Source organism: Manis javanica, chromosome 12, assembly GCF_040802235.1.
Source record: "Manis javanica isolate MJ-LG chromosome 12, MJ_LKY, whole genome shotgun sequence".
Classification (NCBI taxonomy): Eukaryota; Metazoa; Chordata; class Mammalia; order Pholidota; family Manidae; genus Manis; species Manis javanica.
In genome coordinates, this window is record NC_133167.1 from 2,707,296 (window position 1) to 2,713,295 (window position 6,000).

Here is a 6,000-nt window from a genome sequence, read left to right on the forward strand (position 1 = left end):
TAGCTATGAAAAACATAGTATCTGTAGGATTCAGTACTATCTTTAGTTTCAGTATCCACTGGGGGGCTTGGAATGTATCCCTTGCAGATAAGGGGGGATTACTGTATCCTCACTTTACAGATAAGGAAACTGATGCACGGAATTTAAGTAGTCTTCTGGACATGGCAGAGTTGGGATTCGCCCTCAACCAATGCACCATGCCCCTTAGGCAGTTGGTGGTGCCAGCAGCCAGGAAAGGGGTTCATCCGCATGCTTGCTGGAGAAGTAATTTGTCATCGTTCAGGCTTTATTTGTCATCAAACAGATACAGAAGACTGGAGTGCTCACAGAACCTCAGGAGCCCCGCTCATGGAACCTAGGACCTTCACCTCAGTGGCTCCATCCGAGTCTGGGCCTCTGACGCTGGCCTTGTCCTCCCTGACGCCTCCGTGGAGTCGAGGCCTGGCCCCAGACACACCTTTACGATTCAGGCCACAGAGCGGACTGCCCCTTCCCTCCTGACTTCACATTCTCTAGGAGGATTGACCAGGCTCAGATCATGCGCCCACCTGTGTGTGTGTGTCGGTGGGGTGCAGGGTGGTGTCGGAGGCGGGGGGTGTGGGTGTTCAACTGTGAGCCTCATGGGGGTGCTGATGCCAGAGGAAGAGCAGGGAGAGACGATTCACCAGGGGTCCTTCCCACCTCCTATACCACGACCCCAGGAAGTTCATCCCAGGGCTTCCAGCTGGGCAGGTGTCCCCTATCTTGTTTTCAGCCATGCCTGCATCTAGACACAATTGCTCTGTCTGTCCCACAGACAGTCCGGGCCTGGTTCCAGGCTTGCTGACCTGGGTGACAGACTGCCAAGCCAGGGCTCTGGGCACTCCAGCCTGGGGCATTCTGCCAGTTAATTAACACTGCCTGGTGCAAGGGCCTAGGTACCTGCTGGGTTAGGGTATGGCCTCCTAGGCAGAAAACGTGCCCTGTGCCAGTAAAGCCCTGGGAGCATGCCTTCCTCAGCCACCCCACATCTCTCCCTGTTGCACTCACCAGTCCCAAGAACCCCCTCGAGCAGACATTGCTGCTCCGTGGTTTGGTGGAGGACTTCCCGGAGAGGTAAGCCTGCGGCCTGGAGGAGCTGGCACAGAGCCAGGCCCACTAGGTCAAATGCTCCTGCATGTGCCTTGAACACACTCTGTCCTGTGGACTCCAGGCCCTCCCGGGGTGAGACCTTAGTGGTTCCAGCCCCAGCCCCATGCACAGTTTGGGAAACAGCCCTGGCAACACTACATGTGGAGTAAATCTGGGAGGAAGGGTCTGACTCACCCCCTGCTGGTACCTGTGCCAACTTGTTCTGTGTTGTTCCAGAGTGTGTATCTTGCCCTCCAGCCAGGCCCAGTTCTCCTGGTGAGCAAGGCCTAGGGCACTGGAGAGCAGGCCTGGACATACACAGCTCTGTGTCCATACAGGGTCCTCTGAAATCTATTTAAATAAATCAACTATCTAATGAGCATCTACCAAGTGCAGAGTGCCAGGAGGGGACAGAACATATAAAGTGCAGACCCTGCCCTCCAAAAGCATGAGCTCCTCAGGGAACTAGTACTAGGTAACTCACTATAGGATGGGGGGCACAACTGTGACCCCTGAGTTCACTCCACACAGGGGAGAGCAGTCTCCATGGTCCCACTTGAGTTGAGAGACGATTGGGGGAAGGGGGACGAGGGAACGCGTTGCCGACCGCAGAACTCGCCTTAGAATCCGACTGGGGAGACTGAGAACAGGATGCAACACACAGGGTCCTGCAGGTGCTTCTGCTGCTAAAAGTGAAGGTGGGCACATTGTTTGTAAGAAAAGCTTTATTGGGCCTTTCAGGGTGAAAGGCACCTTTTAGGGTGCCCTGGGTCTAATCTGGGGAAAGGAGGATGAGACACACATGAGACCAGAGGAGGAGAGGCTGGAAGTGGTTATCGGGAATGGGAGACGGTCTGAACCGAGACCCAGTGGCCCCCTGGGTGACCCAGCTCTGGGAGTGTCTGTGGTGGGAGAGAGAGATGGGGGCAGACTCCTGGCAGTGGGCCACGGAGGGGCTCAAATTGTGTTGGGGACAATGGTGATATAAGAGACTATCCAGGCAGCCTTTAGCTTCTAAGTGGTATGACTTTAATTACACATCTGGTATGATTGACTTTGCTCTTGTGACTGGCCCCCACGGGAAACACCATGCTTCCTTTTATTCATTAGAAAAGTAATAGACCGGCTGTGACAACCATGCTGGAAAGAGACTGAGTCAGAGCCGCATTTTAAATATTATAGGAGACGATCTTCATCATCCTCCCTAAAGCAGCACCGGGCACGTTTCAACCGGGGCTGCGCAGCGCCACCAGGTTGGAGACCCTGTGCCCGCAGCTTGTGAAGCACGCCCTCTGTGCCACCGCCCCTTCCTGCAGCCTGCACTCCCGTGACTCTCCCTCCTTCCCGGCTGCCGTCAGACCAGAGCTGGCAAAGCTCTGAGCAGCGCTGCCTCCCTCCAGACCCATTTATCTTTGCTTTCTTGCAGAAATGTATTGAAATCGCTTGCCTTTGCCACACTCCCTCCTGTTTTGCACCACATAGTTTTTCATATTAGTCACTAACTGAGGTCAATTCCTATTTTCACGTGTTTCGATGCTGCTGAGGAAATGTGCCACCTTTTATAGTTCAGTTCTGGGAGAGAACTGAACTAGTAGGGATGAGTGTGTGTGAGACCATATACGGTAGGCTGAATCACAGCCCCCTAAAGATTTCCTTGTCCTAATTTCTGGAACCTGGGAATGTTACTTCACATAGTAAGAACTTTGCAGATATGACTAAGTTAGTGGGGAGTGCAAAGGACTGAATGTGTCCCCCCAAATTCCAATGTGTTGAAATCCTAGTTCCCAGTGTGATTTTTTTGGAGGTGGGGCCTATAGAAGGTGATTATAAGTGCCCTTATAAAAGAGGCCTGAGAAAGCCCTTCTGCCACATGAGGACATAGATAGAAGACAGCCATCTATGAACCAGCAAGTGCACTCTCACCAGAAACCAAATCTGCCAGATCTTGATCTTGAACTTCCCACCCCCAGAACCGTGAGAAATGAACTTCCGCTGTTTGTATACCATCCAGTCTGCGTACTTTGTTACAGCAGCCCAAACAGACAGGGAGATTATCCCGGACTATCCAGGTGAGCCCACTGAGTCACAAGGGTCCCTGCAGGAGGGAGGCAGAGGACGGGAGCAGAGAAGGAGGTGTAGCTATGGAAGTGAGAGGTTGGAGTGACGTAAAGAAGGGGCCTGAGCCGGGGCGCAGGTGGCGTCTAGAAGCTGGAAAAGGCAAGGAGACGGATCCTGTGCTGAAGCCACCAGAAGGAACGTGGCCCTGCTGACACCCTGATGCTGGATTTCTGACTTTTGAAACTGCAAGAGGATAAATGTATGTCTTAAGCCACGGTTGGTTAGGGCTCCATAGGAAGCTAACTCCCAGGGAATGGCTGCTGGGGGCTGGGGGCGCAGCCTGGGGGCTGGGCACTGAGGAGGCCTCGCTGGGGGTGAGCAGGGCACCATCAGCTTAGGGCTTGTCATGGCACGTTCACAGGGATTCAGGACACGGAACCCATTGTTGCAGTGAAATACTGCTGCCTGAGTTTTACATCATATGGTACCTATGGCTTTTCTTGCTCCAAGTATCTGACATCCTCCACTTAAGTGAGTGTTGTGGGCAAAATGTCATGGAACAGTTCTCCCTTAAAAAAAAAAGAAACATGGTTGGAAGTGTGTATCCATTAGAGTCTGTGTAAACACTCCAGGGAGCGAGGCAGGAACATGATCAGAAGCACCCATCCGGTGTTCGGAACAACAGTCCAGGATGGCACCGTGATCTGCATCGCAGACTATGACCCCTGGGGCCACCCTGGCGTCACCCAAAGCAGTCACCTGGCATGTCAAGGCAATCCTACCTCTGGGTACAGACCCTCCCCCTGCAGCCACAGCTGTCTCTCTCTCTGGAGACCGGCTCAGGAACCAACATTCCAGTGACTTCTTTCCAAACCTTCATGATTAAAGTTCTACTCCAGACCTCTGGTGACAGTGATACTGGAATATCTATTTGTCAAGAGGAAGAGCTGCCATTCAGAGTGGACCTGGGCCACTGCTTGCTCTGCTGGCACAGGTGACCCAGCATAGGCCCCTTAGGAGGGCTATAAAAGTCCTAAAGCTTTCCCATCTTTTGACCCAGTAATTCCGCTCCAGGGAGTGGCCTAAGGAAGTAATCCAAAAGCAAAAAAAACCCTGGCACACAAATATCCATTGTGTATGTAGGAACTCAAAACAACCTCTTGCTTAGTATTAGGGGAATGGTTGAATTACCATTTGTTTACTTACAGGGACACTACACAGTAAACTTGATCATTATACAGATTATGTAGAAACCTATTAAATGAAATAAGCAAGACTCAGTTTGTATAAATTCAATGAGTGCAATTCTGAAAAAGACGAATACATGGGCAGAGACTAGATGTAAATGAACAAAAAATGAATATAATTGGGAGTTTGAATGTTCTTTTTTTAAAAAATATTTATTTTGTTTATATAGTGTCTTATAATAATACAAAGGACTCTTTTAAATGCAACTGACCCTTAACTTAGATTTCATGTCAAATGAATGATTTTAATGCTGCTACTCACTAAAGAAATAAATATGGAGAAGTGTAAGCCATCCCTGGACAGATTGTTTGGCAAAAAGGCATACTTCAAAAGCTTCTCTAAACTCCAAGACGACAGACAAAATCATTTTGAGATAAATGGTGACTACTGGACAAAATGTATTAGTTTTAGGTCAAATCCAAACAGCCTCTCCGTGTGCATTCAGGTCCACTCCACAAAATTCTGAACATGCATTTTCGACAGGAAAATACAATCTCCTTCACGGCAGTCCCCAAGCACACAGTGTAGGAATTGCAGGCACTACCAGTGTCTGGGAGGTAGAAGGGAGCGTAACCCACACGGGCACTGGCCTGGTTATGGCAAAAAGAGGGTGGAGGGGGCTGCACGTGGGCAGATGAAGAAAGATTCAAAGGTATCTGCCCTCGCTGTTATCCCCTAACGTTTTGTAAGTTCTGGCTAGCTCAATAAGGCATGCGCCAGAAATAGAATATAATTATTAGGAAGTGGGAGGCAGTATGGCCATTGCATAATGAGACAATGTGATCAACACCCTAGAACATCCAAGCAACAACTGAAAACTGTAAAATGGAATATGGGGGATGAACAAAGTGATGTGACCAAAAAAAGACAAAGTTCAACAGATATTTTGGCTGTACTAACACTAGCCAATGAGAAGTTATCCAGAAACCCTTTTCACAGTAGCAGTGGAAAGAAAAACATGTAAGATGTTTTAATAACCTTAATGGTAAGGAGGCATGGTCTGGATAAAGAAAACTATAAACTTTAGGTTTCTCAAATGTTCATGGCAGAATTAAAAATGTACAAGGCATGGAGGTTCCTCAAACAATTAGAGATACTATACAACCCAATAATTCCACTTTTGGAAATTTACCCAAAGAAAACAAAATCACTAATTCAAAAAGATATGTGCACCCCTGTTTATTTCAGCATTACTTAAAATAGCCAAGATATGGAGGCAACCTATTCTGTTGATAGATGAATGGATAAAGCAAATATACATACAGGATACATATATATACAATGGAATATTACTCAGCCATAAAAAAGAATGAAATCTTGCTATTTGGAACAACATGGATGGACCAGTGGGTATTATGATAATGAAATATCAGACAGAGAATGATGAATACCATATGATTTCACTTATATGCGGGATCTAAAAAATAAAATGAACAAAAACCAGTAGACTCATGAACACAGAATGAACTGATGGCTGCCGTAGGGGAGGGAGGACAGGGGCCGGGTGAAACGGTGAAGGGCAGAAAGAGGCACGATTACGAAGTAAGTCGCAGAGATGAAAAGTACCGCATAGGGATTACAGTC